At 42.0% G+C, this 20,043-nt stretch overlaps 1 long non-coding RNA gene across 1 annotated transcript; it reads right to left on the minus strand.

Annotated features, from left to right (window-relative positions):
* Nucleotides 1–2,064: 2,064 nt before the first annotated feature.
* LOC309660916 lies at nt 2,065–19,904 on the minus strand. Its single transcript, XR_014263716.1, has 2 exons — nt 19,613–19,904; nt 2,065–13,441 (listed from the first exon to the last, which is right to left on the minus strand). It is a non-coding gene; the product is annotated as an uncharacterized lncRNA (long non-coding RNA).
* Between the last annotated feature and the right edge of the window lie 139 nt (nt 19,905–20,043).

A 20,043-nucleotide genomic window follows, 5' to 3' on the forward strand; every position in this document is an offset into this window, starting at 1 on the left:
TGCTTGTAAAGATGTCTCCGTCTGAGACCAGTGGGCAGGGCCAGACTGCATTTAGGATTTTGGACTTTAGAGCTACTAATGGGTAAAAATTCTTTCAGCACAACACTCATTATCCGGGGATGATGGAGACCTCCCTGAAAAATAGTGGCAATCACAACAAAAGGACACACAGGAGTGAATGCTCCTGGATGGTAAGGAGCAGAAAGAAGGCTGCTCAGAGTGGCTGACACCCCGGGAGCAAGGACCTTCTCATCTTCCCATCATACAGAGGCTCAGGACACCAGGGAAGTAAAGACAAGGGACACAGAGGCTGCAAGTATACCTGTCTGGGAAATGCAGGGACAAATGAGGACGCCAGGAGAGACATTTCCCATAGCTTGTGTAGACGCCAGTGCTGTGTTTTGTCCACTTTGTGGAGCCAGAAAGAATGAAAACTTGATAATAATCTGTTCTTCTGACAGCTCCTGACCCGTCAATGCTCATCTCCAACATGTCAGGTGGGAAAAGTCTACCCAGCCTATAGCCACCACGCCCACCTTCAAGAATAGTTTCCTAAACTTCATGGGTAAGATTCACCTGCAACTCTGGTTAAAAATGCAGCTTCCCAGGTGCTGCCCCCAGAGATCACGATTCAGAGGGTCGGGGTAAAAGCTGAGAATGATTTTTTACCATGTTCTGCCATATGATTCTTGTCATCATGGAAGTTTGGGAAACACCGCTGTAAAGTCTCTTACCTGATAAAGGTATAACATAGACGCCTAGGAGGGATTTCCCTGGCCATCTGCGGTATCATCACAGAAAAAGGTGGTTTGAAGGCCAAGAAGAGTGGTTCTTGATATTGTCCATACCAGCATCTCCTGGAGGGCTTGTGACAATATAGACTGTTGGTTCTACTCCCAGAGTTTCTGACTCAGAAGGTCTTGGTTGGGGTCTGAGAATTTGTATTTCTAACAAGTTCTCAGATGATGCTGTAGCTGCTGGTCCTGGACCACGTTTTGAGAATGACTGACCTAGAAGGAACGCAATGTCCACAGGCGTTCATGTTGGAGGTCAGGCCATGGTAATTATCACTTACCTATTCTCCCAGAGGAAACCCCTCCCCCGGTCAATGAACTATTAGAAAAGGACAGGAGATCCTCAATCCAGAATTACATAACCTGAGGCACCAGAGGCCAAGATTCCCCATCCCCTACAATATATCAGACAATAAATTCTAGAATCCCCAATGTGGTCATCAAGTAGACTCAGAGATGCAACCCAAACCCTAACCCTCTTGAAACTGAATAAAGTAGGAGGTTGGAGGGAGATGGATACCTGTACAGAGGCCATGTTTCTACAGTACAGCCTTTGGAGACCCATGGCAGAGTCAAAGCAAGGAAACTGATACAAAAACGCCTGGGCCTTGGGACACATCCCTAGTGTGTCAGGGAGAAGACAGCTGAGATGAAGGGGAGGTCGTGCTGGGGTGGCGACTGGGCACAGCTGGAAGAACCAGGCCGAAGCGCCCAGAATGACTCTGCCATACACTGGTGGATGCCACCACGTGTAGAGTTGGTCCATGGAACCCAGTGCATACAATCTACCTTTGGAGGGCTTTGTAAATGCCAGACAATGCAATGGTCTAAGAACTTTTCATGAAACAAACTCCCTTAACACACACTAATCCCAGTGAACAGGTACCATTAACATGGCCCTTTACTGATTAAGAAAATAGGGCACAGAAAAGCCAAGGATACTGGTGGAAGTCACAAGATGAGCGCTCACTGGAGCCACATATCCAATCTAGGTCATGTGACTTCAGTGACTTTAGGCTCAACCTCAATGTGCTGCTACTTCTCCTTAACAGAAGACGTATTTTGTGATTATCTGCCACCTTTAAGTTCATATTTTAGCCACTTTGGGTGGGGGTTAGAGGAGGGGTATATAAAATAAAAAAGATACTTTCCCTTCTTTGGGAAAGATTACCCTCTGGTAGGAGGGACAGACATACTTACAGCTAACAAGGCATCTACATCCAGTTAAAGGCTGTGGGGATGCAGAAGAGAGAACTGAGGGAGTAAGTGGTAAATCTTGGAGACTTGGTGATAGAGGAGGTCTTTAATCTAGGCCTTAAATGTATTATAAGCCAAAAAAAAAAAAAAAGTCCTTGCAAGGTGGGTACTTAAAAGAGAATATCTTGGAGAAAGAAGCACCTGATTCTGAGTCCCTGACCTCATTTTTCAGTCCCTGACCTCATTTCTCCTTTGCTTTGCATCCCTTTCTGGTTCCCACTATCACCATCCCGCTGGCCTTAGAGGGTAGTAATCTTCAAATATTCTGGACCAGACAGAAAAGACCTTTCTATTAACTCCCCACTGTACAGCTGAGGCCAGGCTGGAATTAAAAATAATGGAAATCAATAAGCCTTTTACTAAATGCTCAGGAGCAGAAACAAGGAAATAACCAGTCCTATAATATCAAAACTTTGTCTAAGAGGGTTGCTCCTTCCACACAGGATCCCTGGGGAAAGGGCATCATGCCTGATGCCTTCTCTTCTTAGACCCTAGTCTCCCTTGAGATAGTGGATATCTATTTTCATCCCCACCTGTTATTTAGACTCCTCAAAGTCTAGACAGGAGATGGAGAATAGTCTTCCCATGATCTGGTGCCTGTCCTTTCAGGTCTGGCCTTCTATGTTCTAACTCACCTCTCCTCTGAGTAATTAGAAGTGATTGACCTACTCCTCTGGACTTTCATTTCTTTATGGGCTTTTAAAGAATACCATGGCTACCTTGTCTGAAATCAAGTCTGGACACTGCCATGAATTAACTGCATAAATTTGATCCAGGCATTTGACCTTCCTGAGGTTCTGTTTTTCTGTTGGAAAAATTAAGGGTTGGAATGAGTGGTTAGCTCAGTTCCATTTCTGATCTCTCTATTATTCTAAGGCCATCCATGGACATGACTCAAGTTGCTCGTAGCATATGTTTTTTCCTCAGCAGTAATACATTAAGGGAAATTGCCTGAACCTGAAAGGTCAAGTCCATGAGGAGGGCCTGCGTCCCTAAGCTCAAAGACTGCTTTGCTTTTAAAGAACAAGGTTGGGTGAGTAGAACCTGGGCTGTTGGATTCTCTATCTCTATACACATAGTATTTAAAGTACATTAGGTCTAAAGAAATCCAGGAACCCTTTCTATCTCTGTTAAGGTCAATTGCATGTAAAAACAGCATGGCTGATATAAACACAAAGGCCCATTCATCAGCTTCTCTCTCAGGCTGCAGCGTCCAGTCTCTGAGATAACAAGCAGGATTCAAGCACTTTCCCAGGAACTACAAGCCACGGCTGGGTCATACCAGTGGGCCATCAGCACGTATATACAAATGACTCTTAGCCAACCACTGGTACTCACAAGTTCCTTTTTATATGTGAAGATATACACGGAATTTTAATATGATGATGGTAATGATCAGATTTATGCTCAAAGAGGAAAAGAACCCCAGTGGAAATAACAAAATGGCTTGAGGTGACCCCACTGACATCAGCAATATCTAAGATTGTATTGAAGGTCATACTATTGCCTGGAGGATTTTCACCATTAAGCGGTCTAGAACATTAGATGCTTCTCCTTTGGTGGGAGGAGGTCTGAGAGAACCAGACCAGGAAGACATAGATATAACAGAACCAAGATGGAGATTCCTCTCAATAAAAGTACAGGAGGCATCAAAACTAGGAACTCTGCTTCAGTGCAGAATCAAAGTTAAGAGACCAGAGAGCAGGAAGAAAACATTCAGACTCAGGTACAGTACCAAGGAATCCAAAGGTAGTAAAAGAGAAGAGTAGACCATTGAATGAGATGAAAGAACAGAAGGTCCTTTGGACAAATACTAGAAAAAAATCTCTATTGTCTGAGGTTGGATATTAAGGTGGCCTTTTAACATCCTGGTGGTATGGTACATGGGGCTCATCAAAGATTCTATAAGTCAATCCACCCTACCAAAAAAAGACAATGGGTGTGTGTTTTCTGGGCTTCGTGATATCCTTGGCTTCCAGTTGAATTTGGTTTCTATCACCGAAGTTCATGGTATATTAGTTACGTACCCCTGAGTAACAATTTACAAGAGACGTAGCACCTTAAAACAACACACATTTATTATATCACAGTTTCTGTGGATCAGGAGTCCAGGCTTTACTTTGTTAGGTTCTCCATTTCAGAGTCTCATTTGAAAGCCGCAAGGGAGGTGCTGGCCAGGGCTGCGGTCTCACTTCAAGTTTTGACCAGGGAAAGATCCTCTTCCAGGGCCACGTGACTGTTGGCAGCAGCCATTTCTTGCAAGCTGTAGGACAGAAGACCTCAGTTTCTTACTGACTGTCAGTTAGAAACTGCTATTCTCAGTTCCTTGCCATGTGGCTTCCTCCACAGGGCAGCTCACAACATTCACGGCTTCTTCACAACCAGTGGGGAGAGTCTCCTAGAAAGATAATATTACAATCTCATGTAATATAACAGTGTACATGCAGTCACTTATATCCCATCACCTTTGCCATACTCTAGTGGTTTGAAGCAAATTAGAGGATGCACTCGCACTCAAGCAGAGGGAATTACGCAAAGGTGTGACTACTAGGAAGTGGGGATCACGGGAGCCACTTTGAGTCTGTCACACATAAGTAGAGCTGCTTGTTGGTGCTGGATCTCAATATGCTTCCATTCTCCTTGAGAAATTCAGTGAAGACACCATAGGCTTGGCAATAAACTACATCACATAGTTAAGTACAGACTGCAGGACCAGACAATGGGGCTCTCTAATCATTCCATAGTTGATGGAACAAGGTTGTTTCTCGTCTCTCTTGGCTAATAGCTGAGTTTCCATTCCCAGAAATCAAAGCTTTCCTTTTTCCCAAGTAGACAGAAACCACGAACCAAATGAAATGAGGTAAAGAATTTAACAAGGAAAAGTATTTGGGTCCCCTAAACCTACCTCACAAGTTGGGGCAGAACTTGGTCATAAAGACTCGTGAATAAGGCTTAAGGGATTTGATTGACTCAATATGAGTCAGCAGTGTGATGCGGCTGCCAAGAACAGCAAAGGCTGTGTTAGACGCAGTGTAATTAGTCCAGATGGAGGATTACCCCAGAGGAGATGACCTTTTCTCACTTTGCGCTACTCTGACCACACACAGAGTCTGGTGCTGATTCCAGATCTCATGTTCTAGAGGGGACATGGGGACATCCCTGAACCTGGAAAGGAGAGCCCCCAGGAGGTTGAGGAGGTGGAAAGCATGGAAGATAACAAAACAAAAGGAACAAACTCTTGAACGGGGAATAGCACTGTTTTCAAACACTAGAGGCCTGTCTTATGGACGAGGTATCAGGTGGTTTTATGTGAGCCCAGGGGAGACAGCTGATACGCTTAGTGGAAGTCCTAGAGAATCAGAGTTCTGCTCAGGGTGAGAAACATTTTCCAAAAGGCATAGCTGCCATAGAAGAGGGTAGATGTTTATTGCTGGAGATCTTCATCAAGCCGTTCAGTTATTCAACAAACTTTTATTAGTTCCTACTGATGGCCAAGCACCAAACTATGCAGATACCCAACAAAGAAGATGCATTCCCTGTCTTCAAGGAACGTACCTTGAATAAGACAAGTCAATAAACAGTTTCAATGACAGGAAGTAACCAATAACCTCCAAGCCTCAGACATTCAGTTCTTGCCCATGTCCCATGTAGGAGGCCACAGCTCGGTTCCTGGGGTTCCATGTGCCTGCTCATTCTAGAACCAGAATGAAGGAACTCGGGACAGGAGAAGAACAAGAGTGTTGGTGGAAACTTGTGATGCCTTTGAAAGTTTCCCCTCAGATGAGACTAATCTGCTCACATCCCATTGGCTGAAGCATGTCACATGCTCAATGCCAATGTCCATGGACAAAATAGTACAGTCTTGCCACAGGGGGCCCTGTAAGACACAGCAACAGGCAAGTATGCATAACCCTATACAGGAAGGTGGGAGCAAATATCAGGAATAACCACACAGTTTATTATATTACCCTCACAGTCATTCTATGGAAGTTGAGAGGACAAGATTTTGTGGAAGACGTAACCCTTTGAAGGGACTTGAAGGATGGAGAAGACTTTTTTCTTGACAGTCTTGGGCCAATCACTCTCCCTTTCCAAAATCACTCTATATTCACACATGTACTTATTATATAGGATAATACATTTCAGTGTGAATGTTTATAATTTAGTTAACTCTGGTCTAAGTGGAATGGTTTTCTTGACTAGGGAGAGAACTGAAAAAATAAACACTTTCTACTCGGGAAAGAAATCTCCAGAAATTTAAATGAGGTAAATGAAATTTAACAGCTGAGAAATTACAACTATGAAGAACTAGGTTAATCTAGGAATGAAAGGGAGTGAATCAAGAAAAAAATATAAGAAGCTGAATTTAATTAAGGGACCTAGAAGGAAGATATTAGTAGCTGTTCTCCGCGAGGAATAATAAATTAAAGATTGTCATTTTTGGTTGTAAAGGCCTAAATTATGGTCCTCCGCACACTTCCCTCCTCAAAAAATAATTTATTTAATCTATCTGTGAACATTTCACAAATGGAAGGAGCCAAGGCAGGCTGACTATAGCCTGTTGATTTGTTTGTTTATAAGAAATTCTATTGCCATGGCCCCTGGGAGCAATAGAGTAGAAAAGAAAAAAATATCCCTTTTTTCCTAAGTGTGGCTTGTGAACCAAGGGAAGTTGTCTGAGGCCGGGATGGGCACTTAGCCTAAAATACTTCATTGTTCACATTGCATGTCCTTTAATTTTTAATACATTTAATTCCTGTGTTCTGGGAGTTTTTCTTTTTTTTCTTTTTTTACCCTCCTGGTGCAAAATCATTTTGTTAAAACTTTTGGAATCAACATGCCAAATGCCAACTGCACCATGCAGTGGCTGTGAGATAAATGCTTCTTCAGTAATTTTCAATTAAAAAGCTACCTTGTTCTCTTCAGAGGAAAAACACAATTTTAATATTTTAAAAATAGTGTGGTGATGATAATAAAATCACAACCAGCATTTTCCTCTAAAGCTACCACTGGGGCCCTGGGTGGGCCCAATTAGGGGTGACTATAGTGAGTTTCAATCTTTCTGGATGTGTAAAGTTGCTGTTGGCAAGGCAACGTCTGGTGAATGGAAGTTAGAAGCTTCTTCGGAGTTCTGTGTCCACAACCTGCTAGCCATGGGAACCTGGCTGATAACAATAGGAAACACTTAGGGGAGCACTTACCGTGTGCCACATATGGTTCTAAGTGTTTACATGCATTAACTCATATAATCCTTGTGACAACATCACGTGAAGTAGGTATTATTATTATTACCATTTTGTAGACAAGGAAATGGAGGCACAGTAACTTGCCCCAAACATATAAAGATCTTCTACAAATCAATAACAAAAAGATAAAAACACAACAGAAAAATGGGCAAAAGACATAAATAGGCATTTCATAAAAGAGGGACAAATTAAGGGTATGGTATTAACAGATATAAACTATTATATATAAAATAAATAAGCAACAGGATTATACTGTACAGCACAGGGAATTACACCCATTTTCATATAATAACCTGTAATCAAGTATGAGCTGCAAAAATCTGAATCTGAATCACGATGCTGTACACCTGAAGCTAATATAATACTGAAAATCAACTATACTTTAATTTTTTTAAAAAAAGTGAAAGTTGATTTCAATGTTATCACCACCACCACCCCCCCAAAAAAAACAAACAAACAGTAATTATGTCAGGGAATGGAGGTGTTAACCTTACTGTGATAAGCATTTTGCAATATATACACATATGAAATTATCATGTTGTACACCTTAAATTTATTTATGCTATATGTGAATAATATCTCAGTAAAACTGGGGGAAAAAAGAGGATATCCAAATAGCCATTAAACATAGAAAAAAACTGCTCAACTTCATTTGCAACCACAAAAGTCCAAATTAAAGCCAAAATGGCACAGCATTACATACTCAGTAGAGTTCCTGACAGTAAACAGACTGGCGCTACCAAGTGCTGGAGAAGAAGCAGAGCCATGGAAACTCACACATGGGTTGGGAATGAGTCAGCCCACCTTCTCTGGAAAACAGTTTGGTATTAACCACTCAGTTGGACTTTTGCAAGTCCTGTGATTTAGCAATCCCACTCCCAAGTGTAGAACAAAAACACATGCACCAGGATATTCACAGATGTGTGATTTGGGAAAGTCCTAAACTGGAAACAACCTGAATACCATCAACAGTAAGACTAAGAACATTCCGATACTCACACGATATAATACAATTCAGCAGTAACGATGAACTTCATCTCCAAGCAATGGTGTAGATGAACTGCATAAATGATGTTGAAAGGACTGAGACACAGAAGAATACTGGATGATGGCATGTAAATAACGTTCCAGTTTGCAAATTTAATCTCTAATTTTAAAAGTCAGGAGAGTGGGTGCTTTGGGGAAGGAGGGAGGGTGGCGCAAAGAGAAAGAGGCATGCAAGCCTTGCGGAGGTAAACAAGACCTATCCCTACGTCTTGAACCCACTTCTTCATTCCTGGTTCATGAATTGGGTGAAAGTGAGTTTGTTTGACTACTTTCCCTTCTTCAGACTTCCATGCATCATCAGACAGTATTTGTTCATTTTCTATATGAAGTGAATGTTGAAGTATTACACACTAATTTATACTTTTTAAAGCAAAGACCTGGCCCCTGTTTGTGCCTGTTCCTAAGAAATTAGAAATCCAAATATACAATAAATGTTATGTTAAATAAAGTTAAAACTAAACAACTTTAAATGCTACAGACTTAGAAATATCCTAGTAGGACAAACCTGCAATTTCAATTTCATTTTTCATTTCAGCTATTATCTACCCAGTCTTAATCCAGGAATTGCCTTTGGGTAGTGGTGTTATTGTTTTGTTTTGTTTTTTCCTCTTTCTAATTTTCTGTGATTTTCCAAATTAGCTATAATGAACAAGTATTACTTTATAATCAAACAAATGCAAAAGTAAACTTTAAAATTTAGCTGAACCCTTAATACTGAGATGTGGAAGTTTAAAGTAGCATGTAGTCCTTATTCATGTATCACTTGGGCCCTGTAAATGCTTCTTTCTCCTCTGACGTGTTCAGTAAATTCAGTAGAGAATTTTGCCATTTGAAACTCTTCTGTAGAAACCAAGCCCATGATTCCTGGATGTGGCCCAGATCCCACCTCTTTGTGAGGCTTTCCATTCTCTGACCAGTCATTTGGAAGCAGGACCCTTGATGGTCAAGCAGGGCCCTTGATGGTCAAGTTAAAATGATCTTTTTCTCTGAGTACATCAAACATTTTGAGGATTAGTTCACATGCATAGGACACAGTAGTATCCATCTCTTGACTGACTGAATGATTTACTAATTAAGTACCCCAAAATTTGATTCAATGGTTTTGGTTTTCTTTATTCTTATTATAACATGTAATTACAAAGGTAATGTGAAAAATTACAGGAAAAAAATGTTATAATACATCACTTAAGGGTGCCGTTTCAAAGATTTTAAGAAATAACATACTGTATTTCACTGACTTTAAGGTTTTTTTCTTACATTTTAATATTTGTGAAATTGGGATTATCCCACAGTTGATGGCATCTCGCCATTGTGGTCAGCCAAGCAGTGTCATGAGGCTGATGTCGCTGCCTGCTTGTTGATGGACTTGCTTGTTGCTGCAGTCAGTTTTGAAACTTGTCATGATCCCTGCCTCCTGGACTTCATACTTTCCAGTAACCTCATCCCCTACAGTATAGGCTAGACCTAGCTACTTGTTTATAACAAATTGCATGTGACAAATGTGACAGGATGTCACTTCTGAGGTTAGGTTATAAAAAGATTCTGCCTTCCATCTGGGGTGTGCATTTTGCTCTCTCAGATGAAGCCCACTGCCCTATGGGGAGGCCATATGGCAGGGAACTGAGGGAAACCTCAGAATGGCCAGCGAGGAACCAGGTCCTCAGTTCAATGACCTGTGGGGAACTAAATCCTGCCAACAGCCAAGTGAGTGAGCTTAGAAGCAGATCCTCCAACTCTGAGCCTAGGCGTGACTGCAGCCCAGACAGACACCTTGATTAGAACCTGAGCTACTCTGAGCCAGAGGACCCAGCTTAGCCATCCTGACCCACAGAAACCAATAGAAAAATGTGTGTTGTGTTAAGGCACTAACATTAGGGTTAATTTGTTACACAACAATATATAACTAATACACCCAACTGCCATCACTTCAATGTTATCATTATTTGAAGTACATGTGGTGAGTATAATTGTTTTAAAATGTCTTTTAAAAATACACTAAGAATTTTCATTGGAATGAAGTAAGTCAGAAAGAGAAAAACAAATATTGTATATTAACGCATATATGTGGAATCTGAAAAAAAATGGTATATACGATCTGATTTACAAAGCAGAAATAGAGACACAGACATAGAGAACAAATGTATGGATACCAAGGGGGGAAGGGGGTGGGTGGGATGAATTGGGAGATTGGGATTGACATATATACACTATTGATACTATGTATAAAATAGATAACTAATGAGAACCTACTGTATAGCTCAGGGAACTCTACTCAATGCTCTTTGATGACTTAAATGGGAAGGAAATCCAAACAAGAGGGGATATATGTATATGTATAGCTAATTCACTTTGCTGTACAGTAGAAACTAATGCAACATTGTAAAGCAACTATACTCCAAGAAATTTTTTTTTTTTTAAAGATAGTATATATGCAAAGAGAACAAAAACAGGGCACTGTGGTATAAATGTGACTTCACAAAGTCAATGTCCTTATTTGTAGTAATGACCAGGAATTCTCTATTCTCTTGCAAACCAACAACAAAGTGTTTATGGGACTGTGTTCATTTTTTAGGGCTGCCGTTAACTCAGCACCACACACTGGATGGCTTAAACAACAGAAACTTATTTCCTCGCAGTTCTGGAAGGTAGAAGTCCAAGATCAAGGTGTTGGAAGAGTTGGTTTCTTCTAAGGGTCTCTCTCCTTGGCTTGTAGATGACCACCTTCTCCCTGTGACCTTGTATGATTGTCCCTCTGTGCATTTCTGTGGCCTAGTCTCCTCTTCATATAAATATACTAGTCAGATTAGGGTTCACTCTAATGACCTCATTTTCTCTTAATTCCCTCTGTAAAGACCTGGTCTCCAAAAACAGTCACCTTCTAAAGTCCTGGGAGTTAGGACATCAACATATGGATGTGAGAGTCGGGGTACACAACTCAACTCATAACATAAGATCATATGTTCACTGGTTCTGGGTGTTAGGATGTGGACACTTTAGGAGGCCATTATTCTGCATATATCAAGGGTGGATGATGAAAGAGAGTTTCCTTTATGCTTCAACATGCCACACCTGTGAGTGGAGTACAGCTAGCAAACTTAGAATGCTGTGCTCTGCAAAAGAAACACCTCCCATTCTCGCTTATTTAGAAGATAATGGCTCAGTTTGATTTCCCATGGGGTTGGGGTCTTTTCCTCTTGCTATGTTCCACCCCTTCCGTGTCACTTGCCTTTCAAGTGAATACAAGTCCACTCAGGAAGCAACATCAGCTCTGGTTAATGGCACTACTTGAAATCAGTGACAGAAGGAATATTCCTTGTATTCAGTAAAACCAAAATATATGTGCCATGCGCTGTCAGTGGCTGTCAGCTGCGTCATCTTACCTCAATCTCAAAATATTGTCTTTTAAGTACCATTGTGTTTATCTTATAGAAGAAAAAATGAGGTTCAGGGCGAAAATGTGAATAGATTTGAAAGGCAGAGAATCATACTTAGCTTTGTCTGACTCCCAAGCTTTTGCTCTTTGAGAACTCTCCTTCCCTTCACTGTTATGATTTTCGAGCAGCAATGACCTCTGGGGCAGACGTTGTCAGTTCACAAGAAGAACTGTTCCCTTAAAGGGTCTGTAATCCAGAGGCCATTTAGGGTGCTTAAGAAAGTAGATGGGTTTTGTTGTACTTTTTTTAAGAAAGACGGGACCATCGGATTTAATTCCCTTTTATAATAATGTGCTTGCATTCAGCGTGTACTACATGCTTTACATGTAATAAGAAGAGAAGGGGGCCATTTCTATTTTTACCATTTTAGAGAAGAAGAAACTGAGGCTAAATAACTTGGATGAAGTCACAGAGCTCATTCTGCAGAGCTGGGATCTGAACCCCAGCGATCTGGTTCCGGAACCTGCCCTCCTGGGGTTTGCGATATCTCCTGAATGTTTACTTTGGAGGAGTTCACTTCATGTTCTCTTTCTAAGTATGAGTAGGCCCTAAAAGGCATAGACTATGAGCCCAATAGACTTACAATAACCCCAGGAAATGACCTTGGCCATGGTAACAATTAGAGAACAGGGCAGTACATAATGAGTGCTAATTGTGGGCAAGGGATAAGTGAATTAGGACCAGGAAAGAAAGAGGGTTAATCAGTTGGGAGATTTTAAATTTACCTCCATAAGTGGCACCCCTATTCTGTGCCTGTGCAATAAAGACAGATGAAAGCTAACTAAGTCCTTCACTACTGAGGGAAGTTACGCTGGAGAATGTACCACATGAGAGCCAAAGGGCTACTAGCTGAACCTCAGAACTGGGTACACTTATGTAGGGAGGAAGAGACAGCCCCAGGCCAGAACAGACCTCTCTCCCACAGGGGAGGACCCCAGAGAAGCAGCAGAGGAGTCGAGCAGGTTGGATGTTTCCTGAAGGCATCCTGCTCCCGTGAGGAGGAAGGGCAGAGCTGATGGAGCATCTGAAGTTATTCTTCTTTGCAATCTGCTCACAAATCAGCCCATCCATTTCCCTAGACAGGCAGAGTGTCCCTACCAACCAGAACAGCTTCCAGGAAGAAATAAATTCAGAAAGGCAGGCTGACTCCAAATAAAGAGCAAGAGCTGGCAAGCGCATTCAATCCTCCAAGGGATGTACTGACACCTTCCTGATTTTCAGCTCTAAGACGACAGCAGGTGCTGTCTCCACTTCACCCTGTATCTCCAGGGCCCACCCCTGTGCCTGGCAGAGAGTAAGAGCTAGAAAACTACCTGATGCTGGAATAAATGAACTAATGACCATAAGACACCAGAGCTGAGATCTGAAGCACCACATGAAATCAAGGGTCCCAATGTGAGATAAAGTTTGCAGGAAATGCATCTCCATAACAGCTACTATATTAAAGGGCTGATTGTATGTGGGGTGAGAGAAACAATTACACCGAGAACTGAGCTTTTAAGCCTAGAGTGAGTTTACTGAATGCAATTACAGCATGAATATTGCATTTAAATACCTTATGGATAATTCCTAGAATGTAAGTACATTTCTAGGCACGAAGAGAACCCCAGATCTCTTCTTCTTCATTTGGAGACAGGACATAAAATCCACTGGACTCTTCTTTCTACTTTTTTAAAGTGCAGGGAAGAGAGGAAAGAGAGAACTACATCATGAGACCGGAAAAAAACATAGAAAGACTTGATGTTCACCTGGTCCTAAATCCAGCATTGCTAGTTGTATGCCCTTTAAGAACGTACTTAACTTCTCTATGTCCCTATGTCTCTATGTCTTCTCTTCCCCATTTTGCACATGGGGATAACAGGAGAATGCATTTGAATCTCCTAGCATAACGCATATCAATAAATGCCATGACTTTTATTTACCTCTACATACCTCCTCCTTATTTCCCATGTTGTCTAATATATTTTCCTAACTTTGTACAAGTTAACCATGTTTTTTAACATGGAATTCAAGCATGGTTTGATCAGGGCTCTGTCTTAATCCTTCTCTGATCCACTTGTTTTGACATCTTCTGTGTACCAGAGGTCAGACTTTGTTTCCCTGCTGAGGTCTCTCATGGTCACAGGACAGTTACAAAAAGGAACTGAGGTATCATACTTGCAGGTTAGTCATTTTTACATTTTATAATAAATATTGTTACTAATATATTGAGATGTCAGCTTGATCATTTTAAATATAAAATGCTTTTTTTTCATTTAGAGCTAAGTTGTCTGAGCTTCAAAGTGTTCTTTCAAATACATATTGCTACCATAAAGGAGAAAAAAATATATAAATATAGCTAGCTCTTCTGAGTGTCATTGCAAACTCTCTATAAGAAAAGTATAGCAAAAGTCAGAAAGAGAACTTGAGCATCTTTCAAGACTCTTCTCATAGCTCTGGCTCTATTTTAAATATAGAATCAAAACAAGGCTTAGAAGTGAGAAGGCAGCCCTGCCGGTTTTCACGGACAATAGGCCACATTCTGGAGGACTTCAGTGGGGACTCCGAGAGGAGAGCTGCTAGAAATAGCATGTGCTGCTTGAAGCTGAGAGTTCAGGGTAGGATGTACAGGTGTGAGAATCACAGCCCAAATGTTCCTTTGACCTTCCTAGTATACAGAGAACAGGAGCACATGAGAATCGTCAGACTGAATTGTAATTTTTCTGTTCTGCTCATCTGTGAGCCCCTTCGGGGAAGGGATTACATTTTATTCTTCTCTATAAATCTCAGCCCAGGTACCTACCACAGGGCTGCTATATAGGATTTACCCAGTAAATGTTTCCACTGAACTGACAAGGCTGAAGAGAGAGGAAAAGGTCTATTTTTTTTTTTTTTTTCCTGGAGAGTTTGAACCTCCCAGGATCCTTGAATAAGACCTAAAAGAGAGAATCAGCAAGACCTGCTCATCAAAGCGTCAGTCAGCTTTGGTCCCAGCAAACCTGAAATCAAAGAGAGTGCCACAATTTCCCATTGCCCTGAAGGCTTTCCAGCACTCAGCAGGGTCTAATAATTTGAACAAGGGGACCACTTTGGACCTGCAATATTGCAATTTTTGCAGCACTGATGTGTGTAATTTGGGGCAAAGTTTGACACAGGATCAGAAATAAAAGCAGTATGTTGTCTAGAGTTGTTTACCCAACACAACAAATGGAGCGTAAGGTATGAGTATGAAATTGGGTTTATCATACACTCTTCACCAGAATCAATTAAGCATTCATCCCTTGCAACATCACCATCTACACAGGGCCAAGCTCTCCATTAGAAGTCATGAGAGCCCCAGGTACTTTCAGTGCTTCTCAAAAAAGTTTTAATTTCTTTTAAAATCAGAAGAAATAACAAGCTTTATATCTCAGAAAATATTTAAATAAATAAGAATAATATACTCTTCTTTACACCAATGTAGTCATGCAATATAGTTTTAATTTTTAATTAATTAATTCATTTTGGTGAAGGATAGGTCCTATAAAGGCAAAAGTTAGAACTAAACCCTATAACCACATGTGCCAAGAATACATCTGGTATCGGGAAGGGGATGAAAGTTCTGTTTTCAGAAAAACATCCAATAATCTATTAATCACAGAGGCGTGAAACGTTTTCAAGGACTTATAGATAAAGTTGGGAATTGGACGGGCTGTTGGGGAGGCATGTGAAGGGTGTGCTGGTTGGAAGGAACCACCATCCTACATGTTTTCTGGATATGACCCTCATTTTCTCTCTCACAAGCCGTCTGCTCCAGCTAATTAGCAAGTCAAAAGAAATAGAAACAATTCTAGACCTCAGCACAATCAAATTAGAGGAGTTATTTGAGGATACCATTTCCGCACAGTGTAATCATACTCTCTTTGTTTTTGTCAAATGAGTGAAAATTATCTTTCAAACCCAACTCCCTCTCCTCTACCCAACCAGCTCTGTGGATGGTGGCATTTCATATCTGCTCGTATCAGTTTTACATGTGATCTATCCTATGAAGACAGGAACGCACAATCTACAATTAAACAATACCCATCAAACTTTCTATACAGCAAGGACCTTTTAAAAAATACATTGACGGGAAGCAACCGCATAGCACAGGGAGATTAGCTCGGTACTTTGTGACCACCTAGAGGGGTGGGATAGGGAGGGTGGGAGGGAGGGAGATGCAAGAGGGAAGAGATGTGGGAACATATGTATATGTATAACTGCTTCACTTTGTTATAAAGCAGAAACGAACACACCATTGTAAAGCAATTATACGCCAATAAAGATGTTAAAAAAAAAATACATTGACTTTTAAGGTGATTCAGCACTGAGAGCCATTAGAGCCCCATCTAAATCAAGACTTGAAAAGTTTATTAAAATTGGATTTTTAACCTGATCCCAATTTCCTCTGTTTATAAAGGATCCCACTGGACTCCTTAATATTCATGCTATTAACCTGAAAGATTCAAATGGCCATTAAGGGAGGAAAGGCTGAGGCTGTGCAGGGTAGGCTTACAGATAAAATCAGGTTGAGCCCAGGCAGGTAGAGTGACCATGGGTCCTGGAGGTGTTCCGAGGAAGCAAGCTCTCTCTTTCTCTCTCTCTCCAAGTCCCCTTCTTCTGACCTCTCTCTTCCATCACATATTTGGGGGAAAGTAAACAACCAAAAATACCAAAAACAAACATAAGCAAACTATTCAAGTGCAGAGAGCATGAGCTAGCAGTCTGTTTTACTGGAAGGGTAGCTGCCTTGAATAAATCACTTCCTCCTCTGGTGCCCTCATTACTCCCACTGACTCATGTCATGACTTGAAACTTTTGTGCCTTTTTTTTTTTTGTAAAATGTGGACATCATGGTTTCTAAGAAGGTCGATGAAAGAACAAGTGGTGAGGTTCATTCATATCATTCACTTTGTACAGGACCTGGCACAAAAGCCTTGGATGAGTCTCAGCTGGGGGCATTCCTGATTCTTGATCCAACACACAGGCCACTTACTTCCGCTTCCATTTCTTTCCTGCAGCCTTTATCTTCTGCAGGACACAGTCTGAAACTTAACTGATGCCAGTGAGTCCTGGTAAAAATGGGTTGTGTCAGTCTTGTTTCTCCTTGAGATAAGATTTTCTGCTCCCTTAGGGCAGTGGTGATGTCTTACTTTTCCATCTCTTCCTGAGTACCTGGCATAGTAGTAAACACATACCTACTGGGTGCTCTATAAAGACTTTGGTATCTTAGAATATGAGCAGCTGAGAGATCACCTACTAACACCCTCTCATTTTCTAGTTGATGACACTGAGTAAGAAGGTCTTAGGCCACCCATCTGAGAGTGACACCCACTTTTCTAGTTGACTGTTACAGTGTCTCCTATGACCATCCATTCTTACACTGATAGCTTTGAAATGGAAAAACGGAACCACGTCTGACCTAACCCCTGACTCCTTCAGGGAAGTTCAGTTTACAATCTTTTTTGAGAGTATACTATGTTTCAGACACCATGCAAGGCTCTGGCAGAGATAACTAAATCGCACTCCCCGTGTTCAAAGCACTTCTAATCTAGTGGGGAAGACAGATCTCTAAGCAGATATTTTCAGTACAGTGTTTGTGTTGTTATAGCAGAGCTGAGTTCTGGTGATACATAAACACCTGGATAGGAAACCTAACTCAGGCCCAGAAGAGGTCAGGGAAGGCTGGCTGTTCAGGAGAAATGACAAACGTTTTGGCAAAGACAAAAATGCTAAATAACAAAATCACCAGTTAACTCTTTCTTAGTTATCTAAGCACAAGAATACTGACCATCGATCAGTGAAATGTTGGCTAAAATCAAAAAATGAAAGAAGCTAAAATTCCAGTCCTCAAATTCTTGCCAGTTGTCAGATCTGCCTTGAGTCACTTGGTACAAGTGAAGCTTGTAACAGAGACTCAAGGCTGGGGCCTGAGGTTCTAGTTCCCTTTTTGGACTTGTAGTGGGGAACTAAGCAGATCAGTTAACCCGACTTTGGCTCCTAGGGTGCAAATGGAATCACTGCCAGCCTCCCTTCGCATCTTACAAACAAGTTGTTAAATTCAGACTATGGGCACAAAAGCACTTTGAACTCTTAAGGAAAAGTAATCATGCCAACTTAGAACATCAAAGCCGCTCCCTATTTTGAAGAACTCATGATCTGTGCTGGGCTTAGCCTCTGGTAGGAGCTTAAGGACACCAGTAATTGGCAAGGGTATATCTTAAACTACCGTTTGACCCGCACAGCCTCATACGTGATTTTACACAGCTTCATAGAATAGGGGGAAAAAAGCACCTCTTTTAAAGCTAATGTAAATTTGAATGTTATGGCTTTTCAAAGTGGGGCTTTAAACTGACTTCGCTTTTTCCAGTTTTACTGAGAAATAATTGACATACATCATTGTATAAGTCTGACATACATCACTGTGTAATTTTAAGGCATACAGCCTGATGGTTTGATTTACATATATTGTGAAATGATTACGACAATAGGTTCAGCTAACATCCATTTTCTCATATACACACGATAAAAAGTAAGGAAAGAAGAAATGAGTGAAAGAAAAAATTCACTTTGTGATGAGAACTCTTAGGATTTACTCTATTCGCAACTTTCCTATATGCCATACGGCAGTGTTAACTATAGTCATCACGTTGTACATTATACCTCTGGTACTTATTTATCTTATAACTGGAAGTGTGTACTTTTTGACCACCTTCCTCCAATCCCAGCCCCTAACCACAAGTCTGATTAAAGTGACTTTTTAAAACATAAATATATATATATATATATTTTTTTTTTTTTCTTTTTCTTTTTTCTTTTCCTCTTTTTTTTTTCAACCTAAAATAGGCATGTCAAAATTAGTCTGGCTCAAAGAAGTAACCAGGGTCATTAAAACCCCTAAAAGCTTATTTTCCAAAATAAGACTTGGCCTTGGCCTCCCAGATGCTACGAGCTTTATTAGACAGCCAGATATGTTGGTCGTTATCTTGTTTTCTATTGTAAAAGGGCACTGGGTAACAGTACGTGAGAAAGGGGTCAATTTCCTACAGCATTCATTACTTAGATGGGAGAGTATTTTTAATCTAAGCAAAGTTAATGAAAGATTTTTTTAAACTTAAAGGACAAATTCGAATTCTTCCAAGTATTTATCTTCCAATATTTAAGATATGGAAGAGCTGCTGAAATTTCATCTGAAATAAATTACTTTGACGCTCATCTGGCATTTTTCTTTCTTTGCTTTTTTCTTTTTTTTTCTTTTTACGTGTTTGCCGATCTGCCTTTGAGGGCGACTTGCTTTGGCTCGGCTAGGCAGGAAGCCCAGCTTCCCCAAGGAGATTCCAACTCCAGGCCCCTGGAAATCTTAAATCTGAAATTGAACTGAAGGCCGGTCTAGTTCTCACACAAAACTTCCCAGCTACAGGAACGCGGGGTAGGGGGCAGGGAGACCTGCTTAATTTCAGAGCTGACATTTGCAATCCTGGTGCACTAGCAAAGGCAGAGCTGAACGCTCTGCGCTGCCCGGGTGAACCGGCACCCGCTCGCGGACGCGAAACCGAAGCTGGAGGGCGTGTTCAATGGCGACACGGAGCGCTCGGGAGCCGGCTCCTCGCGCTGATCCCGGCCCGGGGTGCCCCGCCACTGGCGTCCCGCTTGGGCTGCGGTGTGTGATGATGGCTCCCACTGCTTCCTGGGCGGAGCAGGGAGCGCCGACGCCTAAAAGTGGGCACCTGCCGGGAAGGAAACCGGCGGTGCTGACGCACGTGGGAGGAGCGCAGGTGCCGGGGACCTTGCAAGGCTGGAAAGTGGAGGAAGATGCGGGCTCGGGGTTCGGACCTACCTTTCCCTAGCAAGAGTGACGGAGTAGACAGGACTTGCCAGGTCTGCAGCGACGGCAGAGTCACCCAACCCACAACAGGCCCCACCCTCCCGGTAGCGCTGGTCCCCTCCCCAAGCCCCCCTCCCCACTCCCCCAGCCTCCCGGGACTAAAACCCGAGGAACTGCCGTGTCAGGTGGGCGGGACTGACTCTTTCAATACCTATCGGCCGGAGTCCTCAGCCCAGCCCCGCCGCCCCGAGCGCTAAGTAGCTAGCCGGTCACCGAGCGGACCCGACTCGGGGCAGCACCCGAGCGGGCCAGGCAGCAGTGGGCGCTCGCGATCCTCCTCTGCCCAACGCGCTCTCCCTCAGCACCCGACCTCATCCGTCCCCTCCTCCCTCTCCGGCTCCTCCTCCTGCTCCTCCCCTCCTCGGGTCTGATAGCCTAGCCTC

This window comes from Balaenoptera physalus, assembly GCF_965194825.1.
Source record: "Balaenoptera physalus genome assembly, chromosome: 5".
In the NCBI taxonomy this organism is placed as follows: domain Eukaryota; kingdom Metazoa; phylum Chordata; class Mammalia; order Artiodactyla; family Balaenopteridae; genus Balaenoptera; species Balaenoptera physalus.